Here is a 25242-nt window from a genome sequence, read left to right as displayed (position 1 = left end):
CTTGTTAAAAGTAATATATTTTTTGTGTTTTTGTTTTAGATTTCTGGCAACCGGTAATTCATTTGTAACACTGCATTTTGAGTTCCTGCTGGGCGTCTCCACGATTTCTGGAATTGTTCGTCAAACGTGTCAAGTGATTTGGCAGCGACTCCGGGAAGCGGCGATGCCAGAACCCAAGGCTGAGGATTGGATCCAAACTGCTTAGGGCTTTCATCTTGATGAGCAGTTTCCAAACTGCTTAGGGGCAATGGATGGCAAACACATACGAAGCAAAAATGGATGGCAAACACATAAGAAGCCGCCTCACTCTGGGTCCTGGTACTACAATTATAAGCAATACTTTTCTGTAGTGCTGTTGGCTTTGGCAGACACTACATATAAGTTTATAATTGTGGATATTGGGGCCTATGGGAGCACTGCAGATGCGCGCATTTTCAGTTTTTCTAGATGGAGTGAGAGACTTTGTGCCAACCAACTTGCCCTCCCAGAGGCCAGAAGGCTGCCCGCTTCTGCAGTACCACCGTCACCGTTTGTAATTGTGGCCGATGAAGGGTTTGCTTTGGCCCCACATGTCATGCGACCCTTCCTCAGACGCAACATGGATGACAAACAACGTATATTCAACTATCAGCTGACAAGAGCCCGTCGGTATATTGAGTGTGCGTTTGGAATACTTTCTAACAAGTGGACAGTATTCCTGTCATCCTTACAGATGGTCCCGGAAAATGCCACTTTAGTTATTCAAGCATGTGTGATCCCGCATAACTTCGTCAGGATTCATGATGCTCCCTCAGATGATAGTTTGGAGGAAACAGGTACATATTCTTCATCATCTGAAGGATTGGACCTCACTCGTCATGGCCGGCCTGGAACTGCAGGACTTGCAGTTCGAGACCTCTATGCTGAGTACTTCGCTAGCCCTGAGGGTGCATTACCATGGCAGATGGACGCAGTTCAGGGCAGACTGTAATAACATGTGGTCCCTGTGTATTTATTTTTTAGACAGGTTTCATTTGATTTGCGATAGATAGTATAGGGACTCGCAAGACAAAGAGGACCCTTGACATGGGCTTGTGGGCTAGGATTGATTGTAGGACAAAATATGTTTGCAAAATTTTTTCGCCTTTGCTAGAGTACTGGAAAATGTTTCCAAGTAAATATATATAATTTTTATACGCAGACATATTTTGCCCTACTTTAATCCTCTAATACCTCTTTAATGTTTGTATTACCACATGACGCCAAATATATTAGAATCAATTTCTCACATCATCAAGGCATGTGTAAATGGCACCCCTTTAGCTGTTTACAAAGTACAAAGGCCATCATGGCCTGACACCGTACAGCTCTTATTCACCAGCTGTGCTTGTTTATAGAGTATTCATTTTTTAGGGAGATGTGTTGCAGCCGGTTGCCCATCCAGGAAACACTAGCTGTGAACTGGCTGTGAAGCCATTGTCCAAGGTACCATAACTGTATGGGTCTGATCTTACAATGACTGAATGTAATAACCAGATATCGTATTTAAATTTGCCATTCTATACTTAGACTAACTTTTAAATTAAAGGTGTGTATCAAATTTGCAATAAAGTTTTTAAGCTATGTGTGTGTGTTTTAATAAATAACTTGTAATAAAAAATATGTGTTTTTGATATATGTGAAAATTACTCCAAGACATGTTAAACATGTTGAGAGAAAATAAATATTAATTTTTTTTACTAATAAAAAATGGCTTAAATTTCAGCAGTTATAAAAATGTCAACAAACATCACCTATTAAATTTCTAATAAATCCCTGGTGAAAGGGCCACCAACTGGGCTAGTTTTGTGTGTAAATAGGGCTGTGGCCACATTTAATCAAGGTCCTGGGAATACAGGGGCTGTGAACTAGGCCCAGGTTGGGGATGTCGGTGCCCATAACTAGGCCCGGGCTGGGGATGTAGGTGCCCATAAGTAGGTGCTGGATAGTGATGTCTGGGGCCATAAGTAGGTGCTGGGTGGGGATGTGGGGGCATAACTAGGCCCTGTCTGGGGATCATTGCGAGAAGAGGAGCTTGTGGTTGCTGATCCATTTCCAGGTCCAGTAGATGTTGCTTCATGGTGTCCAGGAAGCCATGTAATTCTCATAAATCCAGAGGAGAATCCATGTTCGCAGCAACAATGAATATGGCACTCACAAACATCCTTAATTTTAGGGGTGTCCACTGATGGATCAGGGGAGCTAGGCCAAGCAACAGCTTCTCCTCAACGCTTTCACTCCGCCTCTGGCTCAGATATTGCAAGATTTCCCCATTTAGTCTTGCTCTAGGATCTGAGCCACAGACAGGAGTTACTCTTGCCCCCCTTCTCCGACGTGGCTGTGTGGTTTGTGGTTCTGGGCTACTTATTGTGTGCCCGGCTGCCTCCATGGCTGAATCATCTCCTGGCAATGGTTGGTTTTCATCTTGCTCCTGAGTAGTTTCAAGCGCAGCAGCTTCTTCAGAAGATGATTGTGCCTGGTCTGCTGCATCTTCAAGGCTGTCTATGGTTCTAGGAGACAGATTTTTATAATTACACACATGTATTTAATCATACATTATATATTTGGCTAGTAGTGAAGCTATTTCCTTAGTCAAAAAACAATAATCTGACATTTAACAAAGGGAAATAACACGACTATATCAAACAGGCATGCTCAACCTGCGGCCCTCCAGGGTTTGCAAAACTCCCATCATTCCGCCACAGTCTAAAGCCATCAGCCTACAGCATGGCATTGTGGGAGCTGTAGTTTTACAACTACAACAGCTGGAGGGCCGCTGGTTGAGCATCACTGCCCAACAGGATGAAATTTTGTGGATCACCAATACATTGCACGTTTAGGGGACTAGTTACCTTTAATACTTGAACCCATCCTTGTAAACCAATAAACATGTACTACCATTATATACACAGAAAATAAAATATGTTCTTACAGCCTTAGATCCAGAATAGGCTTAAGAAATTGGAGCTGTCGGGTGTAAAGGTATGACCTCTTCTTCAACCCACCGTCCCCACTGTGGCCATGTGTGGATGACAGCTCACGCCGAAACTGGTCCCTGCAAGACTGCCATCGCGTTTTTACTTTACGGACTGTGAACAAAACAAACACATATACAGTCAGGTCCATAAATATTGGGACACAATTCTAACATTTTTGGCTCTATACACCACCACAATGGATTTGAAATTAAACGAACAAGATGTGCTTTAATTGCAGACTGTCAGCTTTAATTCGAGGGTATTTATATCCAAATCAGGTGAACGGTGTAGGAATTACAACAGTTTGCATATGTGCCTCCCACTTGTTAAGGGGCCAAAAGTAATGGGACAGAATATTAATTATAAATCAAATTTTCACTTTTTAATACTTGGTTGCAAATCCTTTGCAGTCAATTACAGCCTGAAGTCTGGAACGCATAGACATCTCCAGACGCTGGGTTTCATCCCTGGTGATGCTCTGCCAGGACTCTACAGCAACTGTCTTCAGATCCTGCATGTTCTTGGGGCATTTTTCCTTCAGTTTTGTCTTTAGCAAGTGAAATGCATGCTCAAACGGATTCAGGTCAGGTGATTGACTTGGCCATTGCATAACATTTCACTTTCCCTTAAAAAACTCTTTGGTTGCTTTTGCAGTATGCTTTGGGTAATTGTCCATCTGCCCTGTGAAGCGCCGTCTAATGAGTTCTGAAGCATTTCGCTGAATATAAGCAGATAATATTGCCTGAAACACTTCAGAATTCATCCTGCTGCTTTTGTCAGCAGTCACATCATCAATAAATACAAGAGAACCCGTTCTATTGGCAGCCATACATGCCCATGCCATGACACTACCACCACCATGCTTCACTGATGAGGTGGTATGCTCAGGATCATGAGCAGTTCCTTTCCTTCTCCATACTCTTCTCTTCCCATCACTCTGGTACAAGTTGATCTTGGTCTCATCTGTCCATAGGATGTTGTTCTAGAACTGTGAAGGCTTTTTTAGATGTCGTTTGGCAAACTCTAATCTGACCTTCCTGTTTTTGAGGCTCACCAATGGTTTACATCTTGTGGTGAACCATCTGTATTCACTCTGGTGAAGTCTTCTCTTGATTGTTGACTTTTACACACATACACCTACCTCCTGGAGAGTGTTCTTGATCTGGCCAACTGTTGTGAAGGTGTTATGGACTATTGATACAAAATGGATACTTGCTTGTTGAGGACTATGTTTAGCTAAGATGGCGGCCAGGCATTCAGCCAACACCTATAAACTAGAATCTTACTTTGTGTTTTATCATGTGTTTCTTTGTGGTTTCCGTTCAGCTCAAGCAAGCAGTTACAAAGAAAGAAGAAGTAACGGTTTCACCCACGAGCAAGGGGGGAGGGAGGAGGAATTTCCTCTTGTCGTCAATGTTACAGAAAAGTATAGAGTTCATAGCCAATAGAAAAGATATACTTTATCTTACACCCCCCTCGCACTCCTTCCTGTCGTAAAACCTATATACTGAATGCTGTTCCTCAAATAAACCAGAGATCTTGTTTTAACTCCAAGTAGTGAGTTGTCTCAGTTTGATCTCTCCGTGCACGTACATGAATTAATTTGGAGCAGTACATCAACCGAACTGGCAGCTTGGCCAGAACCAGAACAATTTTGGCGCCCAATCGTGGGGCTCGAGGATTGGACCCTCTGTTCCCGTACCCCCAGAGACCAGACGAGGAGAGGCGCACTAACGGACACCAGGATCGCAACCCGTGATATGAGGTAAGAAAATTTAGTCATCTTGCCTATAAAGTGTCCCCTGGTGTAGCCTCTTGGTGTTCGTCTGAGGGAGGGGTACGGAAGCAGTCTGGGACGTCCTCGAGGGCATGAAAGTAAGAACCCCATATGCTTTTTTAAAGTCTTGATGTACTGTGTTGTGCCTATAAGTTGTGAAGACCCTGTTGACAAGTATCATTGACTGAGACACAGAGTTCTCCTGTGTGCCTGTATCGGAGTTCAGCCCGGTGTCTGACTCGAATCTCCATAAAGGGGACGATCACAGATGGGTGGAGAGCGGTTCGCGGTAGCCCAGAGTGTGCTGACCGGGACTCAAAGGTCTTCACGTCCAGTGATTACTCTATACAGAGGTCTTTAGGCGGCTTCAGTAGGTAGAAGAGATAATGGGAAATGAGGAAAGTGTCCCGAAGGGCTACTGTTCACCTGAACAGTACGTGGCGGACAGGAGAGGCAAACGTTTCATAAAAGGATTAACTAAGTTGGAGAAGAGTTATAGTGTCTGTAAAGGAGGCATCCTATGTAGTGCCACCTGGCAAGTGTTGTTAAATGAGAAGAGGGGGAAGTTAGAGGATGATAAATTGACAGACATGGTCCATGTATGGTTGGACTGTAGTAAAGAATTTGAACAGACCGGGGGGGAACTAAATTTTGATGAGAAAAGACAGAGATATTTCTGTAAGCCTGGTGTTGCATTGATACATGACTTGCCACCACCCTATAATGGCGCCGGGAAGAAAGCAGGTGGGTGGACCTGCAAAACATGTGGTCAACAGAATCCCTCCTGCCGTGATACGTGCCTTCCCTGTGGGGTTCCCCACCCACAAAACCACACCTTGGTAACTACTCCCCGGCACGTCCCATCACTTCCCGTGTTAGCTACAGCGCCATCTTGTCCCCAGGCAACGCCCATGAACGGACCTTTAATATCATTCGGTCCGGACCCCCCCGTCACTCCTATGTCACCCTTGCCCCTTCCTACTACCTTGTACCCCATGGTTAACCCGGACGGTACATTCATGCTACCCCACTCACCTGCCACCCTTACTCCTATAATGGTAGAGGGGCAACCTGATGAAGCAGAACAGGGGGATGCAGATGGTGCTGCAGAATCCACAATGGGCATACAAAATGCACCGGGTAATATGGAGACTCCTTCGCGGGGTACCCAGACAGACTACGGTAATCCGCCAACTTTATCCCTGGCACCACAGTGGACTGTACCCATGACCGTGCGCCCATCACGACGTTCACAAGATCAAATACTGCAGGGTCAGATTACAGAGTTACAAAAGAACTTACAGAAAATTGAGCAGGGAAACCTTGAGACACTGAAAGAAGCCCTAGCACTTAACCGGGCATAGGGACCACCAAAATATGTGTCTTTCACCCCACAACAGTTATTCACCATAGTGAATTTACTGCCTGACCCTGAGACCCATCCCATGCCCTTTTTCAGGAAACTGTCCCAAGTGCATCAAACCTATGGGTGCACATGGTCGGACCTGCAAAGTATAGTGGAAAACAAGACAGGTGAATACTCCACACAGATAATGGATCAAATCCACATCCCTGAACTTATAGGTGCTAACTTTGACCCCCGGGATCATGAGTCTGGAGAATTCTTTATAGAACAACTACAGAAATGGGCAAAAGCAAGATTAGCAGACCAATCCACCACATTACAGGATATGACACAGGAAAAAGTTGAAACTGTCGAGAAATTTGCTCAGAGGATTAAACAAAATTACAAAGACATGGGTTTTAGTCAGAATGAGCCTGTTCATCTCAGACTCTTGGCCCGCTCGTTTGTCGATGGTCTACGACCAGAGATAAACAAAGCCCTTGTGACCTGTCGCCCCGAGTGGAAATCCTTGACACTAGATATGTTGGAGCAGATTGCAAAGGGTCTAGAGAGTAACACAAAGAAAACCCGTGCTGCTGTGATAGCCGTAATGTCAGGAGAAGATGGTGGAGAACACCCACCCCCTTATGTCTGTTATGGGTGCGGCAAGCCCGGACACATGAAACGGCACTGCTGTAGCAAACATCTATGGCCAACCAATCAATGGCGACAGGGGGGCACTCAGCCCCCTTCATCGCAATAGGACGCTGGCAAACCAGTGCAGGGAGGGGACATTCCATATATGACAGTCTCTACCCCTCCTACCGGTCCCACCCCTCGAGTGACTCTCGAGGTTGCAGGGAAGGAACTTTCATTTCTTGTGGACACTGGTGCAGCCCGCAGTGTATTATGTGAGACTGCCGTACCTCATTCTTGGCTCACTGACATTCAATTACCTTGTTCTGGACTAGAGGGGGTTGTGCAACATAACCCCGTGACCAAGCCACTCACAGTCACTTCCCCTAGATTCTCCCGGACTAAAACCCCCCAACTCCACCTCCCTGCAGGAGTCATGTCGCAGTTTGTTGTCAGCCAAACATGCCCCTTCAATCTGTTAGGCTCTGATTTTCTTCAGAAAATCCAGGCTAACATACAGTTCAAAGAGGATGGAACAGTCACCCTCGGTACAGCCCTACACCCGGAGGATACTTGCCTCCTTATGGCATTAACCACACTTCAGGATGCTGACTCATATGAACAAGGGGATTCGCTGCAAACCATTTTGCACCTCATCCCCGATACTCTCTGGACCAAAGGACCCCAGGATATCGGACGCCTCAATGTCCCACCGGTCACTGTGACCCTGAAGGATCCCAAGGTTCTGCCATACAAAGCGCAATATCCGCTTTCTATCTCACAACAGGATGCTATTACCCTCCAGGTGCAGGCCCTCCTGCAGAATGGGGCAATCAAGATCACTACTTCTCCCTGTAACTCACCCCTTTACCCAGTACGGAAGAAAAGGGAGAAAGGACAGCCTCCAACGTACCGCATGGTGCAGGACCTCCGAGCTGTCAATGAGGCTACTGTTCTTGAGACACCTATTGTCCCCAATCCGCACACACTCATTGCTGGCATTCCACCCACTGCCACTACTTTCACTGTCATTGATCTGGCCAATGCATTCTTTTCTGTTCCCTTACATGAGAAATGTCAGTTTCTTTTTGCTTTCACACATGCAGGCAAACAGTACACCTGGACTGTTATGCCTCAAGGGGCTCAAAACAGCCCTTCCTGCTTCAGCAAGGCTATGTCCTCTGTTCTGCAACCCTGGCAAGCAGATCACCCGGATGTGGAACTCCTCCAGTATGTGGATGACTTTCTCCTCTGTGCGGTCTCTCCCCAAATCTGCATGACAAAATCTGTCTCACTTCTCCAGTTTTTAGCCTCTGCTGGATATCGAGTCTCACAAGCCAAACTACAACTGTGTCTCCCCAAAGTTGTCTTCCTAGGTCATTGCATCTCTCAAGGTCACAAGCACCTAACTGAGGCGAGGAAGAAGGCTATCTCTGACATCCAACTCCCGGACACTCCTCATCAGCTGCAAACCTTTCTGGGACTCATCTCCTACTGCAGGCCTTGGATATCTTATGCTTCTGTCCTCATGCAGCCCTTATATGACTGTATACCTCGTAATGCTGCTACTCCTTTCCAGATGACAATGGAGGCCGGAGAGGCTTTTCAGTCATTAAAGGCCGCCATTGCATCTGCCCCTGCGCTTGGCATCCCCAACTACAACCTTCCTTTCCGGCTGTATGTCATGGAACGCCAAGGTCACGCTACTGGAGTCCTCACTCAAACTCATGGTGGCCGCAATCGACCCTTGGGTTACTATTCTAAGCGTCTTGACCCGGTAGCCAGAGCCGCCCCTTCCTGTGTCAGAGCTATCCATGCTGCCAGCTCTCTTCTAAACGTCACATCTGACGTTGTGCTGGGTCATCCCCTCACTATTCTGGCTCCCCATGACATTTCTGCCATCCTCCAGCAGACTCAACCTAAACACCTCACTGCACAGCGCCACCTCCGGCTTCAGTGTAGTTTGCTTCTGCCAGATAATGTCACCATTCAGAGGTGCCACATCCTCAATCCTGCTGCACTCCTTCCTCTTCCAAGGGGGGAGTATAATGGAGATTCTGAAGATTTTATTGATCTACATGCTGAAGAGGATCTTCAGGAAGAAGAACTATGGGCCTCAACCGACTCTCTTTACAAGGAACAAGAACATGATTGCATCACAATGATGGAAGCTGAAGTAGGGACACCACCATCAGTCCAAGACACTCCTCTGACAAACCCTCATTGGATTCTCTTTGTGGACGGCTCAAGGTACGCCGATGACAAGGGGAATTTCCATACAGGCATGGCAGTCACAAGTGAGCATGAAGTGCTGTGTGCAAGACAATTGCGCCCAGACCAGTCAGCACAAGAAGCTGAACTCATTGCCCTCACTGAAGCCTGCCTCATAGCAAAAGACTCTACCGCCAATATCTACACAGATTCTAGATATGCCTTTGGAGTGATTCATGACTTTGGACTAATATAGAAGGCCCGGGATTACATTACAGCTGCAGGAACCCCGATTAAGAATGCTGCAGCAGTAGCAGCCCTAATGGCAGCAGTACTCCTGCCCAACCAAGTGGCAGTGATCAAAGTAAAGGCCCATACTCGAGCTGACACCCCTGAGGCCAGAGGAAACGCCCTAGCTGACCAAGCGGCCAAGGAAGCAGCAGTGAAAGAGGAAAGAGTCCAGTCAGACCAGATTATGATAACACAGGAAGACCTGGAACAAGAAGAAATCACATGGGACCTCCTGAAACAAATGCAGAAAAAGGCCACTCTCAGGGAAAAGGAAATCTGGCTGAAAGAATCAGCCCTCGAAGAAGAATCTGGACTCTGGACACAAGGAAAGAGAGTCTGCCTACCCAGAGCTCTTTATCCCCTAATAGCCTCAGTGGCCCATGGGCCCACCCACCAATCCAAAACCATCATGAAAGAACTAATTGACAAAATATGGGTGGCCCCAGGGATAACCCCTGTCCTGGTGAGATATACTCAAGCGTGTCTCATCTGTGCAGAGTGTAACCCCGGCAGAACCGAGCCCACTCCCAGAAAATGTCTCCCGAAAGCCTTATATCCCTTTCAGAGGATACAAATCGATCATATCCAGATGCCAATGTGCCAAGGGTTTCAATATGTGCTAGTAGTGATAGACTTGTTCTCTGGGTGGCCAGAAGCCTACCCCGTCCGAAACCAGACAGCAACCACTACTGCAAAAAAACGGATGCAGGAGCTTGTCTGTAGGTTCGGAGTACCTGAGGTCATTGAGAGTGATCAGGGCCCAGCATTCACTGCTAGTCTAACCCAAGAGGTCTGGAGGATGGTAGGGTCACACCTAGCCTATCACACACCCTACAGACCCAAAAGCAGCGACAAAGTCAAACAACTGAACGGGGTACTGAAGTCCAAGATGCTGAAAATGACTAGGGAGACAAGGCTCAGTTGGGTACAATGCCTGCCAATAGCACTATTTTCAGTTAGACACACCCCTAGGCCTCCACACCAAATCTTGTTTAGGACACGGCCTAGGATGGGACAGTACTTCCCACAGCAATTGCAAATGCATTATGAATCTGTTGCTAAATATGTGATTGCCCTGAGTAAACAATTGTCTAACATACGTGCACAAGTTTTCTCTTCCATTCCAGATCCTGACTCCCTAGAGGGAATACACACTCTCAAACCTGGAGAGTGGGTGGTGGTCAAGAAACACATCAGAAACACCCTCGAACCATGATACAAGGGGCCTTACCAGGTGTTGCTGACCACCCCAACCTCTGTGAAACTCGAAGGGAGACCCACCTTGATCCACGCTTCACATTGTAAAAGAGTGAAGGCTGTCCCATCGTCCCAGGAACCATAAGCCATGAGGATTCACATACTGATCATGACTTTGACAGTGGGCATATCTGCAGTATTCACGCCACTGGGTGATGAATGGGACAATTCACTGATACGGCACCATCAAATTTTAGTCCAGGGGTTGAAGGAGACTGAAACTCTGAGAGATTGTTGGATCTGTACCCACAGTCCCTTGAGTTCAACCAGTATGCCGTATTTTGCAATACCCCTGGACCTTTCTGAACTGATTGACCTGTCTAATTCTACCATCTTTCTCACTAGTATACACCAAGTTAAATCCAGTAAAAACAAGGACAGGGAAGTAGCCTTACCTGTTGCAGGGTGGGCAGATGCCCCATGGCTCATGATAAACAGATCAGGACCCTCGGTAAATTATAGCTGTACTCCTTGGCAAGAGGGACAATGGGCTAATGTCACATGTTTTCCTAGCTGGACACACTGTTATTGTCTCCAAGTGCAAACCAAAGGTATGACATTTAGTCCACACATACACTCAGGTTGCAATGATTCAAAAACAGACAGCCACGTGCAGTGTATTGGTGTAGATGCTGAGAACGGAAAGGATCTGCCCTGTAACAACCGTACTGTACAGGACCTTATCACAGGTATATTAGCTAACAACACCGAAGGTCAGTTAAAAGGATATGAGCTGGCGAAAGGGATACAATTAGCCAAACTAATTACCCGATTATTCAATGGCACAGCAGTAGCAGTTCCAGACGACATATACTTAGTTTGTGGACACAAAGCATACAAATGGTTATCCGAGAATGTCACATGACTGCGCACCATCGCCAGGCTTACTCCTGCTACCTTTATAGTACCACACTCTGAAATTGACATAAATGCAGTACCTAAACACACCTTGTATCGTAGGGCCAAAGATAACACACCCAGACCAAATGGCAAGCCACATGTAGTAGAGATGAGCATTTCCAACAAAATTGTTAGTTCCATCTTCATATATCCCATGATAGTGCAGATGTGGGATCATCTGGTAGTAGCAACAGACTACCTGGATGACCAAATATGGGAAGTGATGAGACTTATGAATACCTCAAACATTGTGCAAAACCAGTTAATCATTGTCACCAACCAACACACATTAGTTCTAGATTATGTTACAGCTAAAGATGGAGGTATGTGCCAGATTGTGGGACCCTCTTGTTGCCATTACATAGACCCGCAGGGTAATTTGCAAGTTAAGGTGGATATAGAGAAGATGGCGGATTTAAGAGATAAATAGCTGGATGCACATAAAGCTGATAAAGATACATGGTGGTTTGATACCTTCTCTTCCCTTAACCCCAATAACTGGTTCAAAGGTATTGGGGGTTGGCTCATGGGAATTGTCCAAGTAATATTGCAGGTAGCCCTAATAATATTGGTGATATATGTAGTGATTAAGCTCGTTCTTATTTGTGTGACCCGCTTTTCAAAAGAATGAAGAAAACTGATGAACGACCTATTATGCTCCTCTACGATGAGGAAGAACAGAAGGAAACATCGTTCAACACAGCTCCCCCTCCTCACAATGATGCCTGGCTGAGATAGGGTGAGATGAATCCCAGGGTATTACCACAAGTCCGAGCAACCGGGAGCCTACCTATAAGGGGTAGGTTGTCGCCACTGCGGGTGAAGAGGATACGAATGGTATGCCCAGGGGATTCGCTAGGCGAAGGGAAAGTCTACAATCAAGTTTCCAAGGGGGGACTGTTATGGACTATTGATACAAAATGGATACTTGCTTGTTGAGGACTATGTTTAGCTAAGATGGCGGCCAGGCATTCAGCCAACACCTATAAACTAGAATCTTACTTTGTGTTTTATCATGTGTTTCTTTGTGGTTTCCGTTCAGCTCAAGCAAGCAGTTACAAAGAAAGAAGAAGTAACGGTTTCACCCACGAGCAAGGGGGGAGGAATTTCCTCTTGTCGTCAATGTTACAGAAAAGTATAGAGTTCATAGCCAATAGAAAAGATATACTTTATCTTACACCCCCCTCCCACTCCTTCCTGTCGTAAAACCTATATACTGAATGCTGTTCCTCAAATAAACCAGAGATCTTGTTTTAACTCCAAGTAGTGAGTTGTCTCAGTTTGATCTCTCCGTGCACGTACATGAATTAATTTGGAGCAGTACATCAACCGAACTGGCAGCTTGGCCAGAACCAGAACAAAGGGTGTTTTCTTCACCAGGGAAAGAATTCTTCGGTCATCCACCAAAGTTGTTTTCCGTGGTCTTCCGGGTCTTTTGGTGTTGCTGAGCTCACCGGTGTGTTCCTTCTTTTTAAGAATGTTCCAAACAGTTGTTTTGGGCACGCCTAATGTTTTTGCTATCTCTCTTATGGGTTTGTTCAGTTTTTTCAGCCTAATGATGGCTTGCTTCACTGATAGTGACAGCTCTTTGGATCTCATCTTGAGAGTTGACAGCAACAGATTCCAAATTCAAATAGCACACTTGAAATAAACTCTAGACCTTTTATCTGCTCATTGTAATTGGAATAATGAGGGAATAACACACACACCTGGTCATGGAACAGCTGAGAAGCCAATTCTCCCATTACTTTTGGTCCCTTAACAAGTGGGAGGCACACATGCAAACTGCTGTAATTCCTACACCGTTCACCTGATTTGGATGTAAATACCCTCAAATTAAAGCTGACAGTCTGCAATTAAATCATATCTTGTTTGTTTCATTTCAAATCCATTGTGGTGGTGTATAGAGCCAAAAATGTTAGAATTGTGTCGATGTCCCAATATTTATGGACTTGACTGTATAAGCATACACAATTCCATAAATATAGTATATTTTAAATATGAGAAATTAACTAATGCAATTTAACAGGACAAAGTGCATGTACGCATTCAAAGCCAAAATCTCATCATTTTAATATTTGAAAAATGTAAAAATAGCCAATTACATCAATGCCTACACAATGTGTGTGTCCTTTTTATATAATATAATTCTGGTGTCTCCAGCACCTGTGTTACTACTAATCCAGCGAAGAAGAGCTTTGTATGTCACTGTTGTTGGGAAAACTACATCCACAGAGGAGGATGGACACACACTAAAACTACACTTCTGCGACAAGCATTCTTGCTTCGTGTGAGACATGACCCATGATAAAAGGCATCCTTTGAGCCATGTGGTGTAATAATGTCTGGGCAACCAGATTTTTTTTCGAGCATGAACAGGGACATACAATGCTTTACTACGCTGGATTATTATAAGTGACATGGGTGCTGGTGACGCCAGAAGTATCTTAAATAAAAGGGACACGCACATTGTAGGGGCAGTGACTCAAATGGCTAATCTATATCAACAGGTGTAGGCGATTATTCAAATATAGTTCTGCTAATGCACTAGGTGCTAAACTACATTAAAAACCAAACATATGTGCAAATAATTTCTACGGGTCTACTCCAGAACCGGACTACTTGCCCATAGCAAACAATCCTTTTTAAAACCATAGTAGTTCAAAATCAGCAGAACAATACGTTTTCATTGGGAAAGTTAGCTAGGGGCAACTTAGGCTACTTTCACACTTGCGGCACGGACCTCCGGCAGGCTGTTCCGTCGCGTGAACAGCCTGCCGGATCCGTCCTCCGCTAGTGACCATGTGCCCCCGGACTGCCGCTCCGTATCCATTAACTATATCAGGGGCGGGGACGGAGTTCTAGAGAGGCACGACGAGAGGCTGCTGGAATAAAAAAAAAACATGTCCGACATTTATTTCAGCAGCCTCTCGTCGTGCGCTGTGTGCCTCGCCAGGAACTCCGCCCTCGCCCCCATTATACTCAATGGGGACAGAGCGGCAGACCGGGGGCATGCGGTCACTAGCGGCAGGACGGATCCGGCAGGCTGTTCACCCGTGCTGCTAGTGTGAAAGTAGCCTTAGCGAGTTCGTATGATACACAAGTTAACATAATTTACACAAGAACATATTGGCCAGGTAAGCTCTTACCTAATTCTGCCCACTTCTTGGTATTTGCCTTCCCCCATTGTAGCGGGAACATTGTCTCTGCCACTTTAACCCAGGCCTGCTCCTTTGCTACCTCGTCATGATAAATATCACTTCGGGTGTCCCATAACTCTGGGTGTTATTGGATGACTGTAATGAGCCGTTCAACATCCATCCTCTGTCTCTATCCAAACTCTGACAGCTCAGGAAATTCAGGGCTTTTTAGGCCTCAACATGTGACCAGCCAATGTATTAAAACACACAGCACATGGCAAAAGTGGGTTTGGCCTATAATTACAAAATTACGGATCTGCAAAAGCGGATGACATACGGAGGCGTTCTGTTTTTCTTGCGGACCCATTGACTTTAATGGAGCCATGGAACGTGATTTGCGGACAATAATAGGACAAGACTCAAAATGTAACGGAACGGAAATGTGGACATACGGAAACGGAATGCTCACAGAGTACATTCCGTTTTTTTTGCGGACTCATAGAAATGAATGGTTCCGTATACAGACCGCAAAAAACGGCCCGTATACGGATCGCAAAATACGTTCGTGTGAACGAGCCCTAAGTCTCATAGGAGTGAAATACCATCTGAGCGTCGTCTTCATATAGGATTCAAAGTGTGAGGTGCATTTTAAGTGTGTTGCTGCAAATCTATTAGCCGTGGAGCATTGGGCAGGAGAGATAGTGGTTTTTAGTTCCGTTTCCCTTGACAAGAGGGAAGCCGATTTTGCAAAGGAGTCTTTATTACCTAGGTATGAGTATATTGGCCGTAAACCCGTCCATTTAGAATTCGCCAGGGACCACTGTTTCAGAAGCACTAGGTTCACTTTACTTAACAAGTGTGGGGTTGTCATTCAGCAAGTGTCTAATTCTGAGGTACTTGTAAAAATCCTTCTGCGGTATATTGTATAGTTGTAAATCCGCTTAGGACCTTAAGGAAGAATGAGATAGTAGATCCTCCACACTCTCAATTCCCTTTTCTTTCCACGTTCTAAAGGCTAGGTCTGGAATGAGGCATTGCAATGCTTCAAGTGGGGTTAGCCTGGCTAGTGAGGTAGTAATCCCCTTACCTCGTTCATGATATGATTTCCAGAAACTTATAGAAGTGGAGAGGAGATAGGGGGATATGGTAGTTGACAGATTCCCATGCAGGGAGCCCATAAGTAATGCCTTCAAATTTTGTGCTGGGGATTGTGTCTGCTCTATGTGAACCCAATGCTTAGAAACGTCTGATAGCCACCAGTCCCGTAGCTGGCTGATTATCGAGGCTAAATAATAATCAGAGATGTTTGGAAGCCTCCATATTTTTTATGCCGGCACATAATATTCTTAGCGATTCGGGGGTTTGCTTCTTTGCCAGATAAATCTATTTATCATTTTGTTTATGCTGGTCAAGAAGGATGTCGGGATCACAACGGTGAGAATCCTAAACATATAAAGCAATTTGGGAAAAGTGTGCTGTTGAAATGCCGTGATATGGCCAAGCCAAGAGAATTCCGTTTTAGCCATGTTATCTAACTTCCTCTGTAGGGTCAAGAGAAAAGGCGGGAAATTCACCGAGTACAGTCTCTAAGGGGTTGAGATGACTTTGACCCCTAGATATTGCACCTCTGAGGCCTGCCAATCCAGCAGGAACTGTTGCTTTAATAGTTCTAGGGTTTTGCATGGGATAAAGAAGGGGAGGGCTTGTGACTTTCCTTCGTTGATTTTGTGATAGGATAGTAAACCGTATGTATGAATGATTCTCGTTACAGACGCTAAGGATAAGACTGGGTTTGTTAGAGTAAGAATTATGTCATCGGTGTATAATGAGAGGCGATGTTGCCTATCTCCAATCTGCACTCCTTCTATATCCCCAGCCTGACAGATTGCTTGTGCCAAGGGTGCAAGTGATAAGATAAATATTAGGGGAGATAGGGGGAACCCCTGTCTCGTGCCGTTTGATAGTGTGAATAGATCGGACAGGACCCCATTGACCAGTATACGAGCCGTCGGGCTTGAGTACAGAGCTTTGATCGCTGCAATCATTTGTGCCGGAAAGCCCAATTTATGGAGTACCGAGAAGACAAACATCCAATTCACCTGGTCGAATGCCTTCTCGGCGTCCAGTGTGATGAACACTGCAGGCGTCGCTACTCTGTTGATATGATCAATTAGGTTTATCACCCTTCTTGAATTGTCTGTGATCTGCCTCCCCTGTGCAAAACCATCTTGATCCGGGGCCACTAATGATGGAATGATTTTAGCTAACCTAATAGCCAAGAGTTTGGCATAAATCTTCAGATCCGTATTTAGAAGGGAGATCGGACGGAAATTTTGGGGGACCCACGGATCCTTCCCTAGTTTTTGTAAGGTTACAATAACCGCCTCCAACATTTCTTTGGGCATTGAGCCTTCAGCTATTACTCGGGACAGGGACTCATAAAGATGAGAGATGAGGATCTTGGAATATGTTTTGTAGTAGGAATTGGAGTGGCCATCAGGGCCCGGACTTTTATGATGAGGTAGGTGCTTAATTATGTCAAAGATCTCTTCTGGGGTCATGGGAGTACTAAGTGATTCCTGTTGCTGGTCAGTCATGGAAGGTAGGGAGAGGGAGTGTAGAAAATCTCATGCTCGGGTGGTGGAGTGACGTCCTGTCCCTCTGCCAAATTATAGAGTTGAGAGTAGTAGGACATGAATCTATTTGTAATTGATTTGGGTTCGTATATTTTATGGGTCTTAGAGGAATACCAGAGATACGCAATACGTGATTTTTGAGCTCTGGTTTTAATTATTTTTGCCAATAAGCTAGCCACCTTATTAGCTTGCGAATAATACAGGGCCCTAACTCATATTTTGTTTAGCTGGGTTATATTGCATGTCCTCATCAGTGGACGTTTAGTGGATTCTGTATGTCGGTGATACTTCATTTCCACACCGACACGTTGTTTATATTGTATACAATTTTTAAATGTGTTTGTTTGTTGGTGTGTTTAATAAACTTTATATATATTTTAATCTATGGCTATTGTTGGATGTGCATGTATAGGGTGGTTCTTTTGACTCTTCCTTGGGTCTGGGTTGTTTTGTGCTTTCCACCAGATGCCATTCACCTTCTGTCAGAAGACGCATGGAGCTCTTGGGAAGATACGAGTCATCAACAGCGATGTTTCAGGAAGCCAGTGCTGCTTTCCCCTCCTCCACTGATCTGATCACAACAAAGGAACCGTTCCTATGCACAAGAATCTTGACCGGGAACCCCCAGCGGTAAGTGATGGAATTTGCTCTCAGAGCTGATGTAACGAGAGCCAGATTCCTGCGTAGTTGCAAGGTTGCCACTGAGAGGTCAGCAAATAACTTGACTTCATGGTATGGGGCGGGAAGAGCTTCCAGTTTCCTTGCAGATGCTAGGATTCCCTCTTTTACGTGAAAAAAGTGGATCCTTGCCAGCACGTCCCTCGGGGTATCGTCAGACAGGTGTTTTAGTCTGGCAACCCTATGTGCCCTGTCTATAATAACATCTTGCTCAGTGCTGGAGGGTAGGAGCGTCTTAATTAACCCCTGGATGTAGTCCTGGAGTTCTGCTTGCGTTACGGCTTCTGGGACCCCTCACAAGCAGCATTTTGGTGTCCGTCTCTAAAGTGGAATGGACACAGAACTGATGCAAACTGATGCATTCTGAGCAGATCCTTTTCCATTCAGAATGCATTAGCATGCAAACTGATCCGTTTTGGACCGCTTGTGAGAGCCCTGAATGGATCTCACAAATGGAAAGCCAAAACGCGAGTGTGAAAGTAGACTTAGGGTCCATTCACAAGTCCGCAAATGGGTATATCGGGAATGGGGGCGGACCCATTAATTATCTATGGGGCCAGAAGAGATGCGGAGAGCACACTATGTGCTCTCCGCATCTGCAATTTCCGGAACCCGGCCCCGAACTTCCGGGCTTCAGCCCCGAACTTCCGGGCAGCGGTTCCGCAAAAAAGTATAACATGTCCTATTCTTGTGCGCAATTGTGGACAAGAATTGGCAGTTCTATGGGGAGTGCCGGCCAGGTGTACTGTTGATCCACAATTTGGGGATCCGCAATACACTACGGACGTGTGAATGGACCCAACTTTTTCAGAAAGCACATGTGACTCATTCCAGTTTCATCTGGAATGTCCTGCCATGATGTCTCATAAATACATGTACTGTTGAATAAAGAAATCGGATGTTTGACCATTCAGGCTTCAGTGCAGAGTGGTTGAATATCTCCCAGCTGGAAGAGAGAATATTCACTGCAATAGTGAAAATTCAAGGGTGGAGGTCTGGGATCTCAGTGTGTAACTATCTCAAAGCCACCTCGGATCTGAACAAGCTTTCAGGGTCCTTCTTCTTACCTCCTGACAATTGATGACATCGCCTGCAGATAAGACTTTTGCAAATTTTCACCGTTTAATTCTATTTATTTTTTTCCATTTTTATATTCACCCTTGTCTCTCCCTTTACTGTATGCTGCCTTTGGATGAGTCAGCTCTCCTCCCTGCAATCTGGATAACGGGATCTCTCTTCATAGGACAGACCTGTCTGGGGAGATGGGACTTTGGTCATTCCAGCATCCTCTCTTCGCTCATTTAATATGGGTTTGAAAATAATTTCTCTTAATGTAAATGGATTGAACTCCCCTTTCAAGAGATCATTGCTCTGGAATGAGGTCCAATCCTCACATTGTGATATCTTTATGGCACAGGAGACACACCTAATTGAGTCTGACTCCCGCAGATGCTCACATCGCATGTTTCCTCATATGTTCTTTTCCCCATCTATCAAGAAGGGGAAAGCGGGGATAGCTGTGGGGGTCAGATCAACTGTGGCTTTCCGGCTGCATGAATGTATTAGGCCCCTTTCACACGGGCGAGTTTTCAGCGCGGGTGCAATGCGTGAGGTGAGCGCATTGCACCTACACTGAATCCGGACCCATTCACTTCAATTGGGCTGTGCAAATAAGCATCACTTGTGCGTTGCGTGAAAATCTCATGTTCTATATTCTGCAACACAGAAATAAATGGGGCTGCGTGAAAATCGCAAGCATCCACAAGCAAGTGCGGATGCAGTGCGATTATCACGCATGGATATGATAGGGATGAGCAACCCTGGACCCCATTAAAGTCTATTAACTGGATTATTTTCCCTTATAACGTGGTTATAAGGGAAAATAATAACATTCTTGATACAGAATGCATAGTAAAATGTGCCTTGAGGGGTTAAAAGAATAAATAAAATTAACTCACCTCATCCACTTGATCACGCAGCCAGCATCGTCTTCTTTCTTCTTCTTTCAGGACCTGCAAAAGGACCTTCAATGACATAATCAAAGATCCTTCTATCTTCATTCAGCAGGACCTGCGCTGACCTCACCACGCTCACCACGTGGTGAGCGCGATTATGTCCTGAATGGATCTAACTCTAGCACAGGGATGCTCAACCCTCCAGCTGTTGCAAGACTACAATTCCCAGCATGCCCTAATAGTTGTAGGCTATCCAAGCATACTGGGAGTTGTAGTTTTATAACAGCTGGAGGGCATTCCTGCTCTAGCCGATACATCTACTGCCATACCCAGCAGATAGCGGACGCCTTTGCGTCTTATTATTCTACCTTATATAAGATAAAAGAAGATAGTCAAACTACCCAACCCACAGATGTCTCCATTGCGTCCTTCCTACAAGATATTTCCTTACCTTCTCTATCATCTTTGGAGGTGGAGGCCCTCAATAGTCCTATTTCCCCTGAAGAAATCCAAAAAGCTATATTGGCATCTAAGCCACATAAGGCCCCAGGCCCTGATGGGTTTATGGCTGATTATTAAAAAAGCCTTCCACCTGGAACTCAGGGCCGGCCTTTGGGGTGTGTGGGCTGTGCGGCCGCACAGGGCGCCATAGCAACAGGGGCGCCGGGCGGCCGACAGCTCGCAGTGTAATATGCGGCAGGCGAGGCGGTACTTGTGTTCTCCCTCGGGGCGGGCCCCCAGCCCCCTCCCCTGTTTGACCTGATTCCCCCTCCCCTGTGTCAGTGGCGGATCCAGGGGGGGGGGGCAGGCGGTGGCGGCTGGGCACAGGGAGATAGCGCTCATCTCCAGTCATCTGTATCGCCGTACTCAGGACAGCGATACAGATGCCTGCCTGTGCTGCGGTAGGGGAGGGAGAGGCGTGTCCCTTTCCCTTCCTCTGATAGGCTGCCGGCCTAGTGCCTGCAGCCTATCAGAGGCCGGCGCAGGCGGCGCGATGACGTCATCGCGCCGCCTGAGCCATACAGCGTGGGACACAGGCCAGAAGAGGCCTGCATCGCATCACTGACATGGAGGTAAGTATGTGGGTTTTTTTTGGTTTTTTTATTATGTACAATACTTTTACTGGGGGGGGGCTGTTATTACTGGCAAAAGGGGGCTGTTATTACTGGCAAAGGGGGGGGGGCTGTTATTACTGGCAAAGTGGGGGCTGTTATTACTGGCAAAGGGGGGGGGCTGTTATTACTGGCACAGAGGGGCTGTTATTACTGACACAGAGGGGCTCTTATTACTGGGGGCTGTTATTACTGGCACAGAGGGGCTCTTATTACTGGGGGCTGTTATTACTGGCACAGAGGGGCTCTTATTACTGGGGGCTGTTATTACTGGGGGCTGCTATTACTGGCATAGGGGGCTATTATTACTGGCACAGGGGGGGGCTGTTAATACTGGCACATGATTGGGGGCACTATAGGGGCATCTACTGAGGCCACAAAGAAGGGGTATTTTATATGGGCTCTCTGTACAGTACAATTTTATACTGGGGCACATGGTGGGTACTATGGGGAAGGGGGGAGAGGAGTACTATGGGGTCATCTACGGGGGGCACTAAGAAGGGGTATTTTATACTTTATAAATTATGGGGGACACTGAGGGCATCTACTGGAGCATTTTATACTGGTACATTATGGGGGGCACTAGGAGGAAGGAGGGTGTGGAGCACTATGGGGTCATTTACTAGGGGCACTATATAGGGGTATTTTATACTGGCACATTATGGGGGCACTATGAGGGCATTAGATCAAATGGGGGCATTACAAGGGGGTATTTTTTGCACTGTCACATTATAAGGAGAATTATTACTACTGGGGGGGGCATTATGGTGGGCTTTATTACTCCCCCATGGTATGACCCCCTAGTAGCAGCACCAGCCTCTCCCTGCTCTGCTATCCCTCTGCCCCTTCTCCAAATACTTATTATGAAATCTTTCTCATTAGGATAAAACACCTCATCAGCTCCACTGAGCCCCCTGCCAAAGTGTGGAAGTGGCGTCCGAGATCCCCAAGGGCCAAGCCAAGTAACTGTAAGTTTTCATGTGAAATATGTTTGTTATACACATATAGCATACACTGTGCCACACAATATTTTATTTTTTTTTTTTTGAGGGGGGGGGGGGGGCACAAGGTTAGCTCGCACAGGGCGCCTGAACACCTAAGGCCGGCCCTGCTGGAACTGCTCCCTTATTTGAACCGATTATTTAACCATTTTATGTGCTCTGGCCCTGTGCCTCCGGAGATGCTGGAAGCCACAGTGGTCACGCTGCCAAAGCCTGGAAAACCCGCCAACAACCCAGCTAACTTCCGTCCAATATCACTGCTAAATGTAGATTTGAAACTGTTTGCTAAAGTACTTGTTAAAAGTATCAACCGTGTCTTGCCATCATTAGTGGCAACAGACTAGGTGGGCTTTGTAGCCCGACGACAGTGTAGAGATGGAACTAGGAGAATGTTGAACCTGATCCAGGTAGCAGAAATATCCAGAACGCCTCTGATCTTTCTATCCCTTGACGTGGAGAAAGCTTTTGACCTGGTCCACTGGGGTTTTCTGGAGCAGATTCTCCGCAAGTTCGGTTTTCAGCAAAACATGCTTACTGCCATTATGGGTCTCTATTCTTTCCCCTCTGCACTGGTGTTGGCCTCTGGTTTCCTTTCTTCCCCATTCCAAATTACTAATGGGACTAGACAGGGGTGCCCATTATCTCCCCTGGTTTTCACACTGGTGATGGGAATCCTAGCCGAACTGCTGAAGTGCTCCCCCCAAGTTGCTGGTGTTAGAGTTGGTAATCAGTCGCATGTCATCAGCTTATATGCCGATGATGTAATTCTATCATTAACAGATCCAATCAACTCCTTGGGGGCGGCTGCCTCCATTCTTCAGCAGTTCTCTGATGTATCCTATTATAAGCTAAACGTCTCCAAATCCAGCATTCTCCCCTTATATCTTCAAGATGAAGCCAGAGGCCAGATCCAGCGGAGGTTTAAGTTCAAGTGGACTAATGACCATATTACCTACTGTAGGAGAGTACCTGGGGTGGTAATAGACGGCAGGTACGTGCCACCGGGGTCCTGGCACCGGTGGAGTAAGAGCCAGAAAAGTGCATATTGCAGCGGTTATGCTGTTAACACAGCGGATCCGGGCCGGCTCTTATTGGGAGCAGGCAGATATGCGGGCGGGTGCCTGTCTCCCCACGGTCCAGGCCAGGTTTTGCAGGGAAGGGTTAAAACCTGACCAGCAACAAGGGTGTGGTGTGCAATGTGAAGCTTCTGTGTTCTCTGGCTGTGAGAGTGAGAAGTGGAGGTGAGCTGGGCTGTGTGCTGAGGCCTGTGGAGGACTGTGCAGGATCCTGCAGCTGAAACCAGGAGGGATCCGTGTCCTGTGGCTAGAAGCAGGACCCATGGACTTACTTCACGAAAAAGGTGACATTACTCCTGGCTTTAAATAGACTTTGCTTTATGTGACTGAAACAGGCCTCAAGTAGCCTGCAGCAGGGACTTGCTGTGTTTGAACTATTATTTTGCTGTTGTGTGTGACCACCCTCCCTATGAACTGCACCGTCTTTCACTTGTATGCACCGTGTGAATAAACAAAGCATCGTGTTTTACACCAAGACCATTCTGTGTTGCCTCTATACTGCACTCGCTACCACTGCCTACCAGAGCGGATCCCCACAATTGGTGGCTTCAGCGGGCAAACGGCAGTGAGGCTGAAAATTGTGCTGTTTGGACTGTATGTCATATATTAAGCCAGCAAGTTTTGTGGCTCCAGACAAAGATGGAGGAGGCTATTAGACACTTGGTGCAAAGTAATGAGGAGGCTACTCGGAGACATGAGGAAGCCCTGAGAGACCAGCGGCAGTTGAATAGTCTACTGGCCCAGCAACTGGCGACTATGCAGGAGTCCATGCGGGTGTTACAACAACAAGCCGTCCCGGGGGGGACCGCAATCCTACCTGCTGCCCGGGATAAGGTGCGCTCAGCGTTAAGAAAGATGGGCCCCGAAGAGGATATCGAGGCGTTCCTGATGGTCTTCGAACGCACTGCGGAACAGGAAAGGTTACCGGCAGAACAGTGGGCCGAAGTAGTGGCGCCATTTTTAGTGGGAGACGCACAAAAGGCCTACTTTGACCTCAGTCAGGAGGAAGCCAAAAGCTATAAGAGGCTGAAGGGGGAGGTGTTGGCTCGTCTTGGGGTTAATACCTATGTGCGTGCACATCGAGTCTACCGGTGGGCCTTCTCCGAGTCCCGGCCTGCTCGGTCCCAGGCCTATGACCTGTTACACCTGGTAAGAAAATGGCTGCAGCCTGAGACATTGAGCCCCTCGCAGATGGTGGAACGGGTGGTGGTTGATCGTTTGGTGCGCACACTGCCAAGGGCCATACAGCGCTGGGTTGGTCAGGGAGACCCCGGCAACCTGGATCAGTTAGTAAGCCTTGTCGAGAGGTATGTGGCAACCCAGGACTTGGTGCGGGACTCAACGCAGGCGCAGGAATCCCGTCGGGCTCCCTCTCAGGCTAGGGATCCGGAAAAAGGGACCCAACCACAAAGGGGGGGGAAGGCTAGTCCTACTCCAGGGAAGAGAGACTGGGGAGGGACCACGGGGATTCAATGTTGGCACTGCCACGGCCTGGGACATAGGGCAGCGAACTGTCCTCAAACACCTGAACCCATGGACTGCGGGTTCGCTCGCCGGTCCTCTTTCTTTGCCCGGCCTGTATGTACCGCGGATGCCAGGCCGACCACCGATATGCCACCTCTGTGCCAAGTCTTGGTCGATGGGCATCTGATTAATGCTTTGCTGGACTCGGGGAGCCTGGTGACCCTAGTGCATGAGTCCTTAGTGTCTGAGACACTCCCAGAGAAGCAAACCTTGTCCATTGTCTGTATCCATGGGGACTGCCGGGAGTACCCCACTGCCAGGGTTACCATGTCCGTGTTGGGCAAAGAGGTGCAGCATGTCGTCGGAGTGGGACGCCAAATCCCTTATGCCGCCATACTGGGAAGGGATTTTCCTTTGTTCTGGACTCTGTGGAAGAGCAATATGCCTTCCCTTAGGGACAGACGACAATCGGGCCCAGTGCCCGAGGATCCCGATGCAGGGATACCAGCTGTAGGGGTCACCACATTACCCGTAGAGTGTCATCCCGATAGGTTTCCCCTAGAGGTGTTGGCAGGCGAATCCGTGGAAACCCCGTCCATCCCGGACCTGGAGGTATCCCGTGACACGTTCGGGACCGCCCAGCTCCAGGATCCGACATTATTACGGGCGAGGGAAGGGGTGACAGTGGTAAATGGGGTGGCTCAGCACCCAGGGGCCGACTCGGTGTTTCCCCATCTGGCTTTTAACCAGGACCTGCTGTATAGGGT

This window comes from Bufo gargarizans, chromosome 5 (assembly GCF_014858855.1).
Source record: "Bufo gargarizans isolate SCDJY-AF-19 chromosome 5, ASM1485885v1, whole genome shotgun sequence".
NCBI lineage: Eukaryota > Metazoa > Chordata > Amphibia > Anura > Bufonidae > Bufo > Bufo gargarizans.
This window is presented reverse-complemented; position numbering follows the sequence as displayed.